This window comes from Rhynchophorus ferrugineus, unplaced genomic scaffold (genome assembly GCF_030347505.1).
Source record: "Rhynchophorus ferrugineus isolate W39M unplaced genomic scaffold, kcgeb_rfMv2 rfM2, whole genome shotgun sequence".
Lineage (NCBI taxonomy): Eukaryota > Metazoa > Arthropoda > Insecta > Coleoptera > Curculionidae > Rhynchophorus > Rhynchophorus ferrugineus.
Window position 1 is genome coordinate 89,794,631 of NW_027472581.1, and position 22,967 is coordinate 89,817,597.

The window sequence follows — 22,967 nt, forward strand, 5'->3', positions numbered from 1 at the left end:
TTTATTAAAATATTTGCAACTCTTTAAACCCCAGTACATATTGAAGTAGTTTAACGAAGTTACACATACAGAAAAACCAAAATAAAAGAAAAACATTTTAATTAAAAGTTCCCTTTCAGATCTCGACATTATTTATTTGTATTTCTTTTTTTTGTGTGTCTCCGACCTTTTTGTTTCCTATTATACGTCTTCATTGTGGCGAATTTCTTTTTATCTAGAAAATAAATAGAGGGCCTCGGCATCGTTCACAACACAAAAAAATATATATAATGTAAGACGTATGACCGGTTGTTTACATTAGAAAATTAAAGTTGAATTAGCTCTGTAGAGTCGTAAATATGGTTAGCACAAGAACTAAATAATGTTTTTGTTTCTGGCGTAGATTAATGCTGGTAAACCTGGTCTGTATGGTAATGCGACTATGTCTGTTGTGTTTCACTTAAATTAGAAAGTTTCCGGGGTTTTTTAGTTTCTAAATTAATATGAATGTTAATTAAATAGTTTGTGATTTAGTTATTATAACTGTTAATAATTTTCTGTATGATATTATAGTTTGGTTTATTCTTTTTTATATGGATTTAGGGTAAATGATGTGGCTCGGTGAATGGAGGTAAAACGAAATGAAATGAATGGTGTTTACATTATGTGACCGTTATTTATTGGCTATATAAAAATGTGAAAAACACAAATGATAAAACGGATGGCAGCGGTGTTACCTGAAGACGAGGTTTTGGCAGTCGATGGTGGCACGTCTAAACAAACGAGGGTTGAGCACTGAATGACCGAAATACCCTTCAATAACATCCCAGCTCCCAGCTATTGGTCGGGTTCTAGTTGGCGCTGCTGGCACCCCGCCCGTGTTCAACATCTGATATTATATTTTTGGGTATTTTGTAGACCCTTATTCCACGTTGTAAAATTCGATATGCCTCAAGGTCGCTACATGGATATGGTTTTAAATTTAATATTTTACAAAATGTGTTTCATATTGTGAGAGTTTAAGAATTGTAATGTATAATCTAGTTATCGTCAAGTCTTTCCATGCGAACTGCCGAACGAAGTTGGCTTTAATTCGCTTAGGCCTAGCAGCTAAATAAGTATTGACAGAAGCAAATACACCACAGAATTTTCTTACAAGTTATTTAATAAAGAACAATGCATATCACTGTAACTTAAAAAAATATTAGATTTTAATTAAATGTATTAATATGTTTTACTAGGGTCACTATTTATATTTCGGGAATAGCAAAAAAAACAAATAGTTAAGCTGCGAATTTTTTCGTTTCTCAAAGTACTCGCCACGATGATCGATACACTTTTTCATACGCTTAAATCAATTTTCAAAGCATTTATTCCATTCCGAATGAGGTATCTTCAAAGTATGATTTTTGAACGCTTCAATAGCTTCTTCGGCCGATGAAAATCGTTGACCACGCGCAGTTTCCTCTTCACGGGTGGGAACAAAAAGAAGTCATTGGGTGCCAAATCAGGGCTGTACGGCGGATGACCCATCAATTCCATGTTTTCAGTGCTCAAATAGTCTCTTGTTTGTTGATGAGGAATAATCCGGCGTCTCCTATTTGTTTTCCTTATTTCACCGAAGAGTTCTGGCACACAAATGGTTGTGTACCAAACATAATTTACTGTTCTACGATACTCTATTTTCGCGAAGAGACAGGCCACCATTTTCTTTGAAGTGCTTCGTGCTCGAACAACTTTTGTTGGATTTGGTTCATCTTGGAACACCCATAGAGTCAGCTTACCTTCGGGCTCATACGAATATATTCATGATTCGTCACCTGTCACGATTTCATATTATACCGCGGACAGACTCGCAAGAGAAGCCACCGGAAAGGAAGAAACAGAGCTGGAAATCCACGGATGGATCAGCACCAGAGCCACCAAAAGGATCAAAGAAGGAGAGGTAAAAATAAGCTGGCAAATATATTGGGAGCAATCCATTAAAGGAAGAACCCTTTACAGATATTGGTCAACAAGTAGGGACAGGAAACATAGGACTGAGTAGGAAGGCTGTGCAACTGATGACAGGCCATGGGAATATGCAAGCTTACCTGCACAGATTCAAACTGAAGGAGACCGATGGACTCTGTGAGAGTCGCACAAGGCCAGAAGACACTACGCATATCCTGGAGACATGCGAAATTGGAAAAAGGGTAGATGACCGAAACAGGCATCGGACAGCCGACGGGAACTACCAGCTAAGAAACGTAGACGGGCTAGTCGATGAGGAAACTGTTACAAGGATCAACGTTTGGACCGAAACGGTAATTGATTTTGAGGAAAGGGATACCCAGAACGACAGCCAAGAGGAGACAAATGCTGGCGCGCAAGAACCCAAGCTAGAGATCAGGGACTGAACATGACAGGGAACTAAGAAAATAAAAAGCGCAATAACATCGCGACGGTACCGAACAGGCGCTCGGAAACTCATCCGTGGACTGTTTCGGGCATTTTATGTAGGAACGACCAGCTCAGACCTTTAACAAGCACCAGAGCCAAAGACAAATGGTCTACAATTTCAAATTGTCACGATTTCATAAACGTCTTTCGAAGCACCACGATTGAATTTCTTAAACATTTCTTTGCTGTCAAATTGTGTGCACAGCATCGATGTTTTCTCGCACAACAGCCGATTTTGGACCACCTTCACGAAACTCGTCGGGCAACGAACTACGACCACCATTTAATTCGCTAAACCAGCGATACACGGTGACTTTCAATGGAAATTCATTGCCAAAAGTCAAATTAAATTAATTGATGCACTTTTGTTGCGATAATCCTCGTCGAAAATCGTAAAAAATAATTGCACGAAAATGTTCACGATTCAGTTCCGTTTTTTGCCGAGACGAAACTTTCAACTAAATATAAAATAAATAAATAGCGTCCGTGCGGCAAAATGTTCTAAGAACGTATATCGTTAAAAATGTCAAACTTTACGATGGAACCGTCAGATGGACTCACATGACAACAATGTTGCCAATTTCCGAAATATAAATAGTGACACTCGTATATACTTAGTCCAGTCTTAGTTTATACAATTAATATATCACTATTGTTTCAACTATACTTATATCAATAGACAAGCAAGACGAGTGCGGACTAAATAAATCAGTATGTATTCGCCAAATTAGCATTATATTAGACTACATAAGCTAAAATAAAGAGTAAACACTTTTAAACTATACAAGTTCCTCTGATTTGGTTTGCTATAATCATCAGATTTCTTACGTATTAATTTCATTTCAAGTACTAAAGCACAACTTCGTAAATCCATTTGATTTCGGGGTTATCGTGCAGTTCTCCTTTGATTATTTAGCGATTAGCATGGGTAATTAATCGGAGAACCTCATTTTGTCAACGTTGCATTACCATTTGGTTTGATGATTTAGTAAAAATCTATATTTGCATCTGTTCAGTCCAAATTGTCTTTAAAATTAACTGATAATCTCTTTCAATCAACCAATATATTTTCTTTTAGATCAAGTTCGGAGTAGCTTTCGACTAACCAGTATATCTTATTGATTTTGAGTCTGATCTGGTCCGCTTTTTTAACGTGATGTTCCATATGAAATAACAGTGAAAAATAACGTAGGGTAAAAAGCTGAGAAATATATCATGACTGAAGCCTGAAGATAATAAACCTGACTTTCCACAGTAAAGGAATTATCAAAAGCACATGATTTTCACTGAACTAGAAGCAGATGGCAACTCATAATTATTTAAGAACCTATACCATTTAAAATTTCTTTATTTTATGGCAGTATTTCACAAATTTTCACTAATTATTTGTTAAGTGGTACATTTACTCATCTGTCCCTAATGCATTTTTTAACTTCGTCAGTTGAAGTATAAATGAAATTATGGGTTTTACGCTTTTTAAGCGAGGTATTAAACGAGCAGTTTTTTCAATCATACTTTCGTTAACTTTAAATAAATAGTGTAGACGAGTACCATTACTTGTTCAATTTTACTTTAAAAATTCGAAAATCTGTTGAAACTAACGTCAAGTCATACGTAAAACTGGATATAGCTTTGATTCCGTCAATTTAGAAGTTCTATTAAGTACCTGGAAGATCATCCAGCTATCGGATGCCCTCTAAACTCTTCTGATGAAAGAATAAAATAAGATAAATAATTATTATTCAACCCTTTGATGATCAAAATGACAATTGTAAATTTCATAATTTCATCGAAAATCTCCATTTGATTTATTTGTTTGTTTAATCAATTCTAAGTTTCCTTTTTACTCACCAGGGTTTATCTGGACTGGACTTATAGTTTAACGTGTTCTCCGAACCACGGTCTTCGGCATTCAGCCTACCAACTGGCGAGTAACCAGCTTAGAAATCATCCCAGAAGACAATCGGTCTTACCCAGCCTGGTTACTGGCGTGACTGCGACCATTTCCCTTGTCGGATTTTACACTCTTGTCTAGGGCAATCACAAACATAAATGTAGGACCATGTCCCCGCAGGATTCGAACCGAACCCGCGACTATCAGTAGGTGGACCGTCCTGTCGCCTTTACCACTGCTCCACCCAAGCCGACAATATATAGTACTAATATTAAAGCATATAAGGAAAGCTTTACCGCACTAAACATGTTGTTTAGACATTTGTCCGTATTATTATTCTTAATCGACTTAAAAGAAACGTTAATGCTTAATATTTTAGTAACATATTTTAGATCACCAAGAAGTCGTTAGTGGTTAGATCTTTTGTCTTTTACAAACAGTATATTTGACGTTGAATTTGACCTATAAGAGAAAGCAATCGTCAGACAAAAACAAACATGTCACAAAGAGGAGTTTTAAACATTGTTTACGAGATAGTATGATAGTATAAACTGCCAAATACTTTAAATAACGCCAAAAAAGTGACAAAATTAAAAAAGTGACAGATATTTAAACAATAATATGTATCATATTCACTATCTCAACTGAACATATTTGAAACAAAAGTAAACTTAAAGATGACTATATCTTGTAGGTTAGCATATCTAGCATATATGTAATAAAATTCAAAAAAATCTTAAAGCCCTTCCATTTATTAACTTTTAATAAGTAAATATAAACCAAGCAGATTTAATCTCGTTGAAGGAATTCATTTTTTTTTATTTAAATATTCACATTCCTTCAAGTTACCCCTTTTTAACCTCTATAATAAGTACACAAATGGGAATGCTGTCTGCAAAAATGGTTTACATATTTCATGTTTCCTTTCCAGCAGCTTATACCTTTGTACGAAAATTAGTACTTTTTATATATAATTTTTTTAAATAATCTGGTAAGTTCATTCAGCTGTTGATTAAAATTGCTTTTAAATCGAATTTGTTATATTTTTGACCATTATTAACTATTAACCAAAGATTTAAATTGTATTTTAATTATTTATATTTTCTCTAATACCTAAAACTATTTTAATTAACTTTTATAATATTACACTTAATTTTTAGTACTATCCTAAGTTAACAAGGGCTTTCATAGTTTTTCTCTTAAAGATGCAACAATATTCTTCGATTAATTATACCAAACGTAACTAAATGAAACCAATATTATCCAAAACTTGTTGTAAAACATAAAACAGGAAATCAAAAATCTAAAGCTAGCCAAATCAGAGGAATTTGTATAAAGTTTATAAGCATAAGGTATATAAGTTACTTTAAATTTAGTTTAATTTAGTTTAATATAGTTTTAATTTAGAAAATCAATAGAGTCTTTGATAATTTGTACATAATAACAGTAATTATTAATATAAGAAATAAACTTAAGAAAATGAAAATAATATAAATACATGATTTGTTTTTCCATGTACCTAAAATAGAATAAGATAATTACCAAATCTTCAGTTAATTATTGAAAATTGCTATTATATAATCCCATATAATTGAACAAACAATAACGAAAAAGAGGATTTTTCACAAGAATAAACTAGTAAGCTGAAAACAAGCGTACCAAAATCGATTATATTTACAGAACAGAACAACACAATTTACTAAACAAACTGGAACCATAAAAAGCTCCTGTGTCGGGAAAAGCGACCATGTTTTTACTATTTGCGAAAATATGAATACGAATTTGAAGGTCGGTATAAAGGTTGAATTTTATATTGAAAAATAACATAAAATATAGATATATGTAGAAAATTAAAATCTACAAAAAATATATATCGTAATTGAGACATTGCAACAGTTAATGCAGCTCAATTACATCAAATATTCATGTCACCATTCATCTTATATAATATACTAGCGACCCGCCCCGGCTTCGCACGGGTGCAATGCTGATACTAAATTAAATACACTACAGAAAAAATATGAACGTTGTATATAAAAACATAGCGGCCCGCTCCGACTTTGCACGGGCATAAAATATATATGCCTATGTCACTCAATGAAAACATGATTAAAATCGATCCAGTATTTTTGGTTCATTCATTACTGCCCTTGGCCTGCACGCATTAAATTTGGAGTAAAACAATTCCTCTTCCCCTATACTTACTATGAAGATTTCCTGCTATCTTTGGAATATCTAAATTCATACAATTTTTATTACATTACATATTTTTAAACGCAAATTTTAAATTTGTAATATCTCCGAAAATATTGGTTTAATTTACATGCTGTAAGGAACCATATTGATCTATATTAATTGCACACTGTATTTAAGGTACTTAATTCGATAAGGATTAATGCCGTATTGCTTAAAATAGCTTCGTAAATAAGCCATTTTCTCATGTAAAAAGTAAACAATAAAAATGGTTAACGTGGGTTATCCCTAAAAGATAAACATATACCATCGGGGACTTTTTTGTAGACCTTTTTATGGTGTACAATACTGTAGTACATTAATTTGATCTAACTCGTAGGGTTAGGCAGCGTTTTTGCTAATTGCTAATTAAGCTTAAAAAAATAGGTTAATTTACGACATCACGTTAGAAACCTCTAAAATTAGCAATGTTGCCTTAGTATATTATGCATGTATTATACATATAAACCTTCCTCTTGAATCACTCTATCTATTGAAAAAAACCGCATCAAAATCCGTTGCGTAGTTTTAAAGATTTAAGCGCACATAGGGATATAGGGACAGAAAAGGCGACTTTGTTTTATACTATGTAGTGATTATCACAAACACGTATTATATAGTATATTACTCTAATAAATATTAATGTGAAGTCATTATTTACAAAGAGATTCATTAATTTTCTTTTTTTATTTGAAGAAATCTACTACCAAAGCTTCTAAAACACTTTTAGAAACATTTGGTAATGCTACTGCATCATACCCCATTTGTCGGTTTTCATTCTAACCATTCCTAAGTGGTGATTTTTATTTCAATGTTATCGGTCCTAAAGTACGACCTGAAGGAGTAAAAATGTTCGAAGACACTAAGAAATTCAAAATTATCCCTTAATGAAGTGTTTTCAGATATTTAAATGACTTATGCAAGGTCAAAAAGGAACGAATATGTTTATCATACGAACTGACTGAAAATTTAATTCCAAACCATTTCAACAATCACGGTTTCATTGTAAGTCACGCAAGGAAAAAACATATTAATTTCGCCATCATTAAAAATCATACTCTTTCATGACAACGCTCGGTCACAGGTCGCAAAAATTGTTGATACACTGTTGTAAATGTAAAGTTCTGCCACACACAGCATACAGATCAGATATAGCGACTTCTTCTTTATCACATGTTCAGATCGATCCAGCATCCCTGGTTCTTTCGACACAGTATCGCCATATTGACAGAAATATGGAAAGAGGCAGCAAAAAAGTGATCGAAAGTACATCGATTATTATATATATATATATATATATATATATATATATATATATATATATATATATATATATATATATATATATATATATATATATATATTATAACATTTTTATTAGATACGCTTAGTACAATCTTAATTATTATTATTACAATTAATTTATTACTACTTTTCCTATGTGCTTGGATTAATTAACAAGCAAGACGAGTACGAGAAAATACATCAGTATGTATTCCTCAATTATAAAATTATAATTATTTATTAATTATAAACTTATAGCTATAGTTTACACTAATAATACACACTAAATGTTCACACAAGTTCGTATGGTTTTGTTCGTTACAATCTCCTGACATCCTGTGCGCTGTCCAGCAGTTTTATTGCTTCCACGTTAGAATGATTTAGTAATCTTCTTTCGTGTTTCAAGGCGAAATCCTGCACAACTTCGCAAATCCATTTGATTTCCAGGTCATCGTGCAGTTCTTCATTGGTTACATAACGATAGGCATTGGTAATCAATCGAAGAATCTTGTTTTGACAGCGCTGTATGACTAACTGATTTGCATTTTTAGTGCAACCCCATATTTGCACCCCATAGGTCCAAATTGGCTTTATAATTGTATTATAGATCAACCTCTTTGATTTTAGATCAAGTTGAGAGTATCTTCCGACTAACCAGTATAGTTGTTTTATTTTGGTTCTAATGTGTTTTGCTTTTTGTCTAACGTGATGGTTCCAATGATTATTATATATTGTAACAATTTTTCTCAATAAATAAATTTTTAATGAGAAAAAACTATCAACGTACAGAAGTACATATATATATATATATATATATATATATATAAACGTTAAAAACAATTTCAAGATTCTCTTAAAACAGTTTTACAACTTCAGTCAATAAAAGAATTGTGGATGGAAAAAAAAAGAAACAGAAAAGTGACTAATTTATTTTCCCCTTCGTTTAAAACTGGGAATTCTAAAAGACCCCTTCACAATTCCAATCGATTACTTCTTCGGTATAATGACGCTATTATTCTCCCAAGAAAACATAGTTTTCTTTTTCATAGTTTCGTTTCGAGAAGATTAACTATGTTCTTGCCGGAGCCAACTATAATATATCTTTTGTGTTTAGTCAATTTGTAAATTTTTCGATTCTACTTTTTACTTTTTTTCTAGTCAAATCAATTAATTTTAATGTATAACTGATTATTACTCTTAATTATATTCATAGGATTGACGCAAAATATAGAAATGAACTGAAAATTTGCGTTTGTTTTGATTTTTTTAATATATTCTCGTTTTTACGTTAACTAGCGAGTGACCAACTTAGAGATTACCCCAAAAATATCCGATCTTACCCAGCCTGATACTGGCATGATTTTCCTTGTTGGATTTTGTACCTTATGACCAATCATAAAAATATCTGCAAGCATGCAAAGGAAACGGCGTGTACAGCCTATTATTTCCTCTACTCTGCAGAAAAAGCAAGCAAAGAGCACAGGTGTGTTATAGGTATGTCTCGTAGAGACAACTTGAACTACTCCAAGTGATCCAATCCAAAAAAGTCCGTGCGTTACTCAGAGCCCCATGGTTTATGAGTAACGTCAACACACACCTGAAATCAGGCATCCCGTTTGTGAAAAATTTCACAAACATGCTCAGTGTAAGGTTCTCCATAGGAAACTTAGCACACGACAACACCTTAATAAAATCCCTACCCGTCCACAAACCCTGACAGTAAACAACAGGGTATCTGTCGCCTGCAAAACAATCATATCCCAAACATGAAGCGACATCAGCCGAAGACCATTTGGTTCTAGCTGGTCAATCTAGAAAACGAAAAAAAAATTGCAAGCATGCCCCGTCAAGATTCCAACCCGGGACATGGTTTTAATTTTCAAATACATATAATAACAGTTAAATATAATTAAAATATCTTAGCTATAATAGATATAACCACTTGACTAGCACCAAAATAACTCAATTGTTATATTTAGTTGATTGTTTTCATGTAGTTTATTAAAACTCTTGTGAGGGAACCCAAAAATGTTCAAAACTTTACTCTAAAAACTATATGATTTATATTTATTTTGATGCATTCAGTATTACATTTTCCTATTTAGTATAAATTTTCAAGCATTCTCACTTTATTTGCAGTATCATATTATAAGTAAAAAAATATTCTTTAAATTTACTATATTTTTTACTATCTTTACCTTTTATGTACTTACGTTATATACCAGTTTTTATTCACTAAGCAGTCAGAGTTAACAGTCAGAGACAGTTAACAATCAGAAAATCAGTGAGAAAACAATTAAAATGAAAGAAAAATAACAAAATCAATGTCAAATATGGTATATTTCAATATCGAGGGAACAGCGTCTATACATTTAATTATGTGTAATCACATATTATTAATATATTTCTGCAGCAGTGTCAGTAGACATTCCTTATATTTTCTTAACAAATATACGTGCTTACACATAATGTTTTTAAATAACCACTATGACCAAATAGTCTTAGATGACTAATTATATTCTCTACTAGTGAAAAGTACCCTATCCTAATTTTGTTGATGTTATCACAATTTTTTTTTAATTTTAGTTTCAGTTAAATTTTCCAGTAAATTTTGCAATGAAAAACATATAGTAAGCATATTGACATATATTTCTGCACTCACTTTGTCTTCTCTTCGCTATGTTTTTTTTTCATTTTTATTTTTTACTAATAAAAAGCATGTGTAATTTTGTATATTTCATTGAATGTTTGCAACTATATATAATAAAGAACAAGCATTCAACGTCAGAGATTAACGAGTCTGACCTCTTATAGTAGGATATCTGTTATCCTATATATGAAAAAATGCCTTGGTTCCCACTATCTATTGTGGCCTATATTCCACGTCCACTATGAAAGCATATTGTACTAACAATATTTGAGAGATAAATGTTAATGTTTTACCAACAAAATAAAACGGCGTTAACAGTTACTACTACCAAACGTACATAATCAATTGCTACAATTACAATTAGCAAGCTTTGAGCTCACAACCCGACAGCGAAGAGAACTATTGTGCAAAAAATATAAACGTTTCTTCTTCAGAACAATGATTTAGTTAAAATGCATAGAATAATATTCGATTGACTAGAATCTGACCTGGAAAACACTTGGTGTCTACATAACAAATAGATATAGATGACGTTGTAACGCTCTCCAAATCATCTAATACGGAATAATATTATTTATTTCAACTAAAACTATTTATTTCTAATATTTAATCATTATGGCTAACATCTAAACTCAATTAATGTCGGAGCACCAAGATATGAGTTAATACTTCTTTCCTAAGCGATTTCGGCGCTGTTTCAGTTTTAATGATGAATCGTGAAAAGCTTGTATTTAATTTTTTCGCCCCGCTCGAACATTTTATATTTAGTTTTTGGTATTTTATTTTGAACGTAAACGAAATTTAACTTTTAAATGAACGATAGATTAGTTGAGGATATTTTATCGATATTTACGCGAACATTCTATCTACTTTTCTCCATCTCCGCGTCTCTTTTTGGTTTAAATCCATTATTCCGAACAAATTTGATGTCGTTCATGTATTTTAGGTTCCCTTTGACGTGTAATTTCCTAATTTATCTTGCAGTGTGTCGAGAGCACGAGAAATATCATTTTAAAATGATAGGTTATGAAGCATTTTTTAACTTAAAACATAGAACACCATCGGTTATCAATAAAACTTAAAATTAGACGCAAAAAATATAACAAAATTTTCATGGTCAAATTTAATTCAGACAAAAAACAGGCAATATGCAACTTTTATTAATATTTATCATAGTAATATAGTAAATGTAGCACTAATAAGGTATTTGTTTTTATCTAGCCACAACTCTTCGCTGACAGTTATCGTACAAGAGGATAACTTTGCATCAGTTACTCTTGATTACTTGAGGACAGTTTCAGTTTGTTCTCCGTGCATTACTCACTACATACTACAATACATTGCACCATGATGACTCCACAATTTGCACACCAAAACTTCATGATTTGATGACCAGTAATATTTCGGCTTGGTGTCGATGTGAATAGCTCTTTTGAGCTGACTCTTGACACGTGCGCTTGGGATTGGCGTAGTATATTTACTTTTCATCGCCTGTTATAATAAAACCGATGAAAATTCTTCTTTTTATCTGGCAAAGTATAAAACCACGTGATTCAAATTATTCAAAATGTTATTTTCAGGCAATTTGTATGTTTTATCTTTTTCCCCCCTTTTTTATATCTCGAATGGCATTTAAACGCGTGAAAACAGTTAATTCAATAACTGCTCTCGTTATATCTCTGACTAAAATACATTTAAGCACCTAGTATAATTAATGGTCGTTTATTTATCAAAACAGGACAGATACATATTTGTACGCAAATCATATATAAATTATATTTTCTTTATAAAATTCAATCTGCTATTAATTATAATGTTATAGACTTTTAAGACATTTAATATAATTCTTTTAGTTCATATGTTTAAATATAAAATATCGGAGTTAATATATTACTTCTACCTCTTTATATTATCTTATAACTATATGTTATTAATGATATTATCTCCTTTTTTCAGCCGTACAACGTTTTTATCTTGGACATTTTACCCAACCATTGACGACGCATATCGTAAGTAATTTAGTAATAATGACTGGGGCCTTTTTATATATAATTATATTTTATATAACCATTTTGCTTAAATATGTTACTTTTATGACTATATAAATAAAATATATATGCGATAATAACTAATAACATCAACAAATATCTAAAGTGTAGAAGCTACATATATAGAGCATGGACAAAATAGTTTAAACACCGGACATATACATAATATTCGTTTGTTAATAAGGTGCTGAACAGCATTTATATCTAATGCAACTACAATTCGTCGCGAAATAGATTTGTAGAGTGTCTGAACAATTTCCAATGGAATGTCGTCGCATTTTTGAAAAAAAAATTCAATAGTGTTGGAGATGAACCTACTCCTCACGCATTAAAATTGTATATATACTGTATGGGCTTAACAATAATCAATAGCTACTTTACTAAAACCACCGTAACTTGCGAATTAACAAGTTATAATGATCTGAATATATTATATAAATTAAACAAAAGTTTCAGCTGCCAAATTTTATGGAATATGATATTCATCATGTACCTTTTGCTTACAAATTTAGCTTATATAATTATAGATAAATCTGATCCTTTTAGAAATTTGAAATCTACTTCTTATTGGCTTATTCTTTAGCCGGTGGTAAGATGTTCAATGTTCATGTCTATTAATTAGAATAGGCAAATATATAATCTCAGGAAGCTTTTTAGTATCTAATTAACATGTTAAAATAAACTATATATATTTTCAATAATAGTTTTGACGATCCCAATAATATGTATCACTCGAGAACAAACTCATTTTCAATAAAATTTTTATTTTATTTTTAAAAATGTCCGATATACCAAGGTTGCCATTTAATTCCGGACTACAAAATTATTAAAATACTGCTTGGCTAACATTTGTCTCGTTATCGAAAAATCACAGAAGTTAATGGATTTAAGTGACTCACTCACTGCCTAAATGTTTGATGATATTGCAGAGAAATATTACCTTTACACTCTAGCCAGGAACTTATTGAACGGTCCTTGTACCACGAAAACAACAAAGTGAACTATATTTAGTCTATAATTACGACAAAAACAATAATATTTGAAAACAGATCAAGTTTATGTAACATAATATTGTATATGTGGTTGCATATATATTCTTAAATAGTATTTATAATATACTCTTCAAATATGTGCCAAAAATATCTTCTTCTTGTGTACATTAATTTAAAAAATGTCATCCACTGATTACGTAAAGTATACAAAAAATACGCAAGACCCAAGATACATAAGCTAATAAATTTCCTTTATCAAACTGGATATTATTTATCTATGGTCAGGAGTCCTCTATGAATTATTTATTCTCTGGCCATGCTGACCACTATTAGGAGTGATTCCAGTTAAACGGATTAGTCTTGTTAATAGAACCGGTAATAGTCCTCTTGCAAATTACCGACTACATTTACAGATTGTCAATGGTATTATTCGGTAGCTAATAATTATTTCACTTATGAATCTTTCAGATATATAGTGTACACCGATTTCATCAACTTTTTTTTAACATCAATTTTGTTTTATAATCTGGATACTTTTTTAATTCCTACAAAAGTTTTGATCTAATACATATTTACAGGTCAATTGAAAAATCCCCGGGCTGACACATAGATGGCGCTAATAGAATTAAATCCATATATCTTTTTAGTTGGCCTTAACCCTCAAAAGGTGCGTGTATAAATTTGACAGATGTCGGATCATTAGTTTGTGAATTATAGCATTTTGAGTGAAGCAACTTTGGTTATTGCGAAACAAATGAATAAAAAAGAATTACCCGTGTTGATAAGATATAGCTTTTTGAAGGGAAAAATACAGTTAAAGCAAAGCTGAGTTTTCGGACACTGTCCCAATAAAATGCACCATCAAGGATTGGTGTGCTAAGTTTAGACGTAGTGAATTATGCACCGAAGACGGTGAACTCAGTGGACGCCCAATAGAGGTTGTTACCGACGAAAATATTTAAAAAATCCACAAAATGATTTTGAATTACCGTAAATTGATACTGAATAAAACAGCAGACACTCTAAAGATATCAACTGAACGTGTACATCATATCATTGACGAATATTTGGGTATCAGAAAGTTCTGTGCAAAGTGAGTGCGGCGCGAGCTCACTTTTGACCAAAAACATCGAGTTGATGATTCAGAGCAGTGTTTGAAGATGATCAAGCGTAATAAACCCGAGTTTTTGCGTTGATATATGACCATGGATGAATCATGGCTCCATCATTTCACTCCAATCGATAGTCAGGACTGCACACGATGAACCCGCTCCAAAGCGTGGGAAAACGCAACAGTCGGCTGACAAGGTTATGGCGTCTGTATTTTAGGATGCGCATGGAGTAATTTTCATTGACTACCCTGAAAAAGAAACGACCATCAACAGCGACTATCACATAGCGTTATTGGACCGTTTGAAGGACGAAATCGATGAAAAACGGCCGCATTTGAAGAAAAAGAAAGTGCTGCTTCACCAAGACAATTCACCTTGTCAAAAATCCATGAATTGGGCTTCGAATTGCTTCCTCATCCACCATATTCTCCAGATCTGGCCCCCAGCGACTATTTCCTGTTCTCCTATCTCAAAAGAATGTTCGCTGGAAAGAAATTTTCGTCGAATGAAGAGGTGATCGCCGAAACTGAAGCCTATTTGGAAGCAAGAAGGTCGAAGTTTGAAGTTGGAGGGTCGCTCTAATCAGTGTATCACCGTTGAAGGTAATTATGTTGAATAAAAATAACTAATTTTGCCAAAAAATTGTGTTTTACTATGGTGGACCGGGGACTTTTCAATTGACCTGTTATATTATTGTCATATTTTTTAATATCTAACTAAAATAAAATCTATTACGTATCTATCACGTCTCAAAATCACACAACTGTCTTTGTTTTCAATTCAGACTTACTTAGAATGTTTAATGTTTTTTGTTTGTTTTGATATTATCAAAGAGGTTAGGCAATATTTAGATTATGGAATCATAGCAATTCCATCTTAAGATAACTGAGATCATAATTTCTGTTTCTGGCGTATTATACTTTATTCTCAAATTATTAAGACTTTTTCTTGACTATATGTTTCGACATCTTTGGATTATGATTACACATATTTTTATAATAAACACTCATGCTATAATATTTTTATTCTTGAGTTATTTTGCTAATTAAATATGTATTTGATTCACGCGTAGTTACATCTAACCATTATTTAAACAAATAAATATGTTAAATAATCTTGAAGCATTTCTTTAAGAAATAGGAACCAATAATGAAACTGTCAATTCGTCATAGACATAGATATAACTATTTAGTATTATAAAAATTAAGCATAATTAAATTTTTGACCCATTTATATCATATTATTTTAAAAAAAAACAAGTACAAATACTAGTACCAAAAATATATATCGACAAAAAATAATTAATTCCAGCACAATTTTTAAGGACAATTAGTCTTTATAAAGGACTAGTGTCCGAGAACAGATTTGAGGTCAACAAACTGGAAATAATGATTTATCCGTTATAGAGGTGAGATCTAGTTTTAGCTGACGATTTTGCCCCTTTGACATTGGCTCTGAGTTTGTTCCCACTTTACCAAAAACAGGTTACAACTGACGACAATGGTATAACTGTTGGCTTATTATACATGTGAAAATTGTAAATTCAGTGATCTAAAATTTATTATATACAAGTAATATTAATATAAAATTACTTATTAAGCTAATTGGTTAGGTTAGATAGTTATTATTATGATGATAACTAATTTTTTGTATTAACTATAAAAATATATTTTGCTTTTAAACAGTAATCGAATATTATTTCAAATTATTTTGAATTGTTCCATTCACAAATGCATTGATGATATTTTCTATTACATTCTTTACCGACTAACCTACAATGTGTCTTTACAGTAGTTTAAACTAGATATATACATCGTTTCTAACTAATAGTCAGTAATATAATAATATATAACCATAATTGATGGTTCCTCCAAGTCCTTTAAAATCTGATTTTCAAGCCATTGCAAAAACAAGTTATGGTTTATTTCTCAATGGTAGTCACCCTTGGACTTAGAGGAAAATACTAATACTGCATCAGGAATAAAACCATTCCTGTTTCCAGCATGAAGACGGTTCCTCCAAGTCCTTTAAAGCTGATTTTCAAACTACTTCAAAAACAAATTATGGTTCATGGCTAATTCTGTACTAGGAATAAAAGCATTCCGGTTTCCAGCATGAAGAACTATATGTCCGCAATGAATTATTAATAAATGTTATGACTAACAAAACCTAATCGATAGATATTCCAATGTTTACCGTTTTCCATCAATTTTTGTTGTCTTTACGCAATATTTATTATCATCTTACTATGAGTGACCCAATGTACCATTCTGAAATATCCATGTCTCATTTAAATATACAAATTGATATAATAATTCTTCCTTGATTTTTTTATATGTTTAAAAAAATTCTGTTCATTAAAAGCAATGTCTGGAAGTTCCATTAAGCCCCATCGTGGGTTGTCTTTACACCACTTAAATTCTATATTACCGAACAGTGTATGAAGGGATGCTCTACATTCCTCAAGCAACTGCATATCTTTTGGCTTTTTAAAGATACTTTCCAGACTAAGTCATCGATTGCTTAACTCTTGTAGGATTGTTATGTGCCCAATTCCATGTAGGTCTCTTATGGGTGAACTGTGTAAACATAATCATTTTAGGTGTTTGATAGCTTCTCAGAGAGAATAATCAGTTTCCTTGTCATCTATTATATTTCCCAGATAGTTATTTTTAACTTCCAGCGTTTCTCCTCTCAGTCTTTGCCTTATATCATCTAAGATATATTTATTTTCAGATGTTTTATTTTAACGATATTTTTTCGGAAATATCATTTTTCACCTATCATTAATTTAAGTAATCTTAATTTCTAAATTATTATTCCAAGCAGAAAAACAGCTTATTAGTGCAACGAACTTTTCTACTTCAACATTTAATCGTTCGTCTCTCCTAAGGGGTACATTTAGTTAAATTCGATTGTTCAATTCTTCAGTAAATCCTTCATAGTATGTCCTCTAGCTTATTAACATATGATATTATTCAACAGCACTCTATTTCCTTTTAAATAGAATAAAATGAGAAGAAAAATATTGTCTGACTGTAAAACGAAATTACAACTTTCGACAGGCATATATTGATGATATACGTCACTACTCTTTTGAATACGTGTTAACACTTGCAGTCTTATTTTGATTAAATACACCTCACTACACTATAAAACACAAGATCAAATTATTTGATTTTTGATCCTGTGTCCTCTTTTCATGTTATCCAAGAGTTATAATAATTGATTGATAAATCCTTCCTAGTATGTCCTCTAGCTTGTTAACATTGGATTCTATTCATTAGCATTCTATCTCTTTCAAAATAGGATAAAATACAACTTTCGAAATAGGCACATATTGATGATATGCGTCACTACTGTTTTGAATAGACAATACGTATTAACACTGCAGTCTTTTTTTGATTAAATACTAAACCACACTACACTACACAATATAAGATCAAATTATTTGATTCTTTGAGCTTGTGTCCTCTTTTCATGTTATCCAAGAGTTATAATAATTGATTGACAAATTCTTCCTAGTATGTCCGCTAGCTTGTTAACATTGGATTCTATTCATTAGCATTCTATCTCTTTCAAAATAGGATAAAACACAACTTTCGACAGGTGCCTATTGATGACTACTCTTTTGTATAGACTATACGTATTAACACTGTAGTCTTTTTTGATTAAATACTAAACCACACTACACTACACAATACAAGATCAAGTTATTTGATTCTTTTAGCCTCTGCCCTCTTCTCATGTTATCCAAGAGTTATAATAATTGATTGATAAATCCTTCCTAGTATGTCCTCTAGCTTGTTAACATTAAATTTTATTCGTTTCTTAAATTCTATATTACCCAACAGTGTATGAAAGGATATTCTACATCCCTCAAAAAGCTGCCTATCTTTCAGCTTTTTATGGATACTTTCCAAACTAAATCATCGATTGCTTAACTCTTGTACGATTGTTACGTGCCCAATTCCATGTAGGTCTCTTATGGGTGAACTGTGTAAACATAATCATTTTAGGTGTTTGATAGCTTCTCAGAGAGAATAATCAGTTTCCTTGTCATCTGTTATATTTCGCAGATAGTAATTTTTAACTTTCAGCGTTTCTCTTCTCAGTCTTTGCCTTATATCACCTAAGATATATTTATTTTCAGATGTTTTATTTTAATGATATTTTTTCGGAGATGTCATTTTTCACCTATCATTAATTTAAGTAATCTTAATTTCTAAATTATTTTCTATTATTATTATTATTATCAAATTATTTGATTCTTTGATCCTGTGTCCTCTTCTCATGTTATCCAAGAGTTATAATAATTGATTGATAAATCTTTCCTAGTATGTCCTCTAGCTTGTTAACATTAAATTTTATTCGTTTCTTATTGTAAGATTGACGATGATAATAATGAGTTTATGTAGTTGTATTTTCTAAACTTCTTTACTGATAAAGATTTATAAAAAAGAGTTTTAACTCATGTTTAATTAAGATGAAAAAGTTAATCATCGTACAAAATGGCGATCGTAGTGGCAACCAAAATGGGAACAAACACGGTCGAAGCACAAAAGGCACTAAATCGACTATCGACAATAAGGTAAGTCCGCTTTCACCTTTGTCATGAATCAATCATTGTTTAAAGGGGATCTTTCCGGCTCATTTGTCCGAAATCTGCATCGGCTAGTGGTCGAGAGAACTCCCGTGTAATGGATTACGTTTGGTAATAGTGCTAGTAATAGATAAAGGATTACCTGGAGTCTATTTATGGATTGTTCGTCCAGTGATTTGGTTAAATTTTAATGTTACAGTCTCAATCCCGTGCGCTTTCAATAATCGTATAATTATTTTATCTTTGTGTTTATACGGTAAACTGAAATATGCATTTTACTGATTACAATATTATTATTTTGTATTTAACCGCTGCCTAAATAAATGTACATTTTTAAAATATATGGATTAAATGTTGTTTTAGTAAATGGCGAAATATTTTCAAGAGGTTTTAAATCATTTGGAGGAAAACATCCGGGAGAGAGACTTTCTAGTAGTGTTGGGAACTATCTACTGTTTAGTAATTGACTGCTTTTTACTATCGACTATTTCAGTCGTATTTTTAGTTACTATTTTTGGTTCTACTAGTTTCATTTGACTGATTTGTAACGTCTGGCTTAGTCGTCCTAGCTGCGACATTGACAAAAATATTGTACTTTTATAATTGTTTTTGGTAGTTTGCTTTTAAATAACAATATATTGTTTACTAATATTATAATATTTTGGTGCGATATTTTTCAAGATTGTTAATGCAATAGGGTAAAAAGTAAAATATATTGACTGCTTTTATCGTAATAATAGGTAATATTTCCATTACTCTCTCGATTTTTGTTAAAAAATATTTCCATTCAATAATAAATAAAGCATTTATATTATTTCATTCAGATCATTTTTAATTATGTCATGGATTAGTTTTTTTTTCTAAGATTCGGTATATTTTTAATATTTATATAGTATTTTTGGTTATTGTACATCTATGGTTTTAAGGTTTTGTTTAAATTCTATTGTATTGTCTATGTTTATTATAGTATATTATTCAAAAATAACAATTAACACATTGAAATATAATAAAACACTTATGGGCTATTATTCCATTCCATAGAAAAATCCATTTCTTTTTATAGAGCCACAGAACATTCAAATATAAAAGGAATTCTACTTTGTTTTAAATTAAATTATAAATTGCATGTTATGTATTTTTATTACAATAATATTTAGTTTTTTTTTCCTTTTCTTTTTTAAGAAGTTTGTTCGTGAAGGAATTTATACATCACAATCTCGCTGATACTACCGTTGGATAATATAACCACATATAAAATTAACTGCCCCAAGCAATTATCTTCGTCCTTTCCTCTCTCATAATGTATACAGGAAAGGATTTGTACATCTTCGTCCGACATCGCCAACAGGTAAAAACAGTCGAGCAGTGCATTTGTCCAAAAATAGTAAAAATAGTACTGTTTTCAGTCGCTTGACTATCGACTGTTTCGACTGTTTTCAGTCGATAGTTCTCAACGCTACTTTTTAGTATTTTCTCCCCTAGGGGTGGACGGTCCTCCTACTGCTGCGATTGTGTCGATTTCAAGTGCCAGAAATCAGGCGGGATGAGACCGGATGCCTTCTGAGGTGAGTCAAACATAGCGAAATTAACAGATTTCTTCAGAATAGGACCATCTACTTATTCAACTTTCCTTTTTTGCGACTTATTTAACAGAATATATTTAATTTTAATTTAAATGATGTTAGTTAACATTTTATTGTATATTATTAATTTTTTATAATTTCTCATCAAAAAATGTTTTGTCAGCTATATTCTCGAACGTAGGGCAGGCCTTTGATAAAATCTGACATGTCAAATAGGAAATAGGAAGAGGCTTAGTCAACAATGAAAGAAATAAAAGCAGTTGTAAGGCAAGGCAATATTTACACAAATATAAAATATTACTATGGTTACATTTGCTGAAGACTGCGATACGTGCTCTTGGAGACACTAGCGAAGAAGCAACCAGAAAACTGCAACACGCAAATAAGAGTAAAAGAAGTGGTTTCAAACATGGAAAATAAAAGTCGACAAGAGTAAATAAGTGCATATGAAGTACCTTGGGATGAATCTTGATGATCATGTTGCAAAACTTCGGTGGAAGCACCATATCAAAATGAAAAGAAAATAACTCGAAATGGAATATAAAAAATGTATTGGTTATTTGATGTTTTACCTAACCAGCCATATCCATCAGACATAACATCGCCTGATCACTTATTTGGACTAATAGAATACAGGAGGAGTCGAATAATGTATCGAAAATTGGACTATCGCTAAGAGTTAGGAAATTAAAAACAATTACACTTCTGTTGACCAATTCCGTGTTACAGTTTGGTTTGCTTACGCAAAAAAGAAATATTGATAAATTATTATTTCGTTAAAATTATTCGCACGCTATTCTAACTGCGTGTTTCTTTCTATCCACTATATTATTAGAGTGGGTCACTTATTCTAAGAAAGAGTATTGTGTTATTTGCCAAGCCCTGTTATAATGAATGGTTTTTCCTAGACGACGCAAGTTAAAGTTTTTAAAGGATATAAAAATGATGTACTCAGAAATTACGTTAGCAAAGTCGAGGAATAAATTATGTTTTGCGATATTTCTATTAATTAAAAAGCATAACATTGATAATTAACAATGAAGAAACTTATACTCTATTGAAAATACAGTCAGCAGTGAACATATATTATTGTTTGCACTATGGTCCCAATTAAATTAGAAGACCAGAAGTTTGTAAGAAATTAGGAAGTTATGTGATTTGGTTGGGTTCAATCTTCTAATATCCTACGGGATAACTTGTAGCTATATTCCACCATCGATAAATTCATAAATGCATTTAGTTTCAAGATAGCTGTAATGTTCTTCGTTGGTTACATAGCGATAAGCATTGATATTTAATCAAAGAACTTTGTTTTGGGTGAACACCATATTTGAACCCCACAAATTTAAATAGGCTTTATAATAGACTAATCTTTTTTATTTTAGGCCAAGTTGAAATTATCTTCCAATTAACCACCGTACTTCTTCGATTTCGAGTCTGACCTACCTCTGCTTTTTATCTAACGTGATGTTTTCAATTTAATCTAAAATAAATTCGATTTACTAAGTAATCTAATAAAGTTCTTGCCATTTCACCATAGTGTAAAATTGACATGGTGAGACATGGAGCTATTAAACTATATTTTCAAGTCTCTATTCCATTTGTGTATCTTGTTCACTGCAACTTGTACTTTTTCTACTGCGATAGGCAGTGATATATTTTTTACCATAACAACTGCGTCTTCAACAAAAGTTCCAAGGACTCTTTCATTTTTTTTTGGATATCAGCGGTGTAGAACAGATACAAGGATGATCCCAAGACATTACCCTGCCGAACTTTAAGCGTGTAATAAATGGACACAAGAAGAATCATAATAAGGTACTATCGGTTACAGCACTATAGTAGCTCTTCAATATTACCAGATTTGGTAATGTAAGTGTAAATATCACTTGAAAGGAAAGTCTAGTAAAAAAAAATTAGCCTAATAAGAACATTTCATATAGCCACTAAGTTCTGCTTTGATGACGTTCCTAAAAATAACTTATGAACTAAGTCAGAGAATGGTTTGGAACTTTGTAATTGTGAACGAGAATTTTCTGGACATTCTAACAATATTCTGATAACTTTTTATTCACAATAATTCTGACATACCCCTCGTAGAGTAACAATACACTTAAAGGTCAATTAATATATTTCGCTTTGATGTTT

The 22,967-nt window shown here is 31.5% G+C and overlaps 1 protein-coding gene across 5 annotated transcripts in view; it reads left to right on the forward strand.

The window, feature by feature from the left end:
* Nucleotides 1–22,967, forward strand: part of mub (poly(rC)-binding protein mub) — a 435,856-nt gene that overhangs the window by 274,087 nt on the left and 138,802 nt on the right. For all 5 annotated transcript variants that reach the window (XM_076396900.1, XM_076396887.1, XM_076396893.1 and 2 more), the window contains exon 4: nt 12,438–12,490. The gene's annotated coding sequence lies outside the window, so the exon portion shown is untranslated. The remainder of the gene's footprint in view (nt 1–12,437; nt 12,491–22,967) is intronic.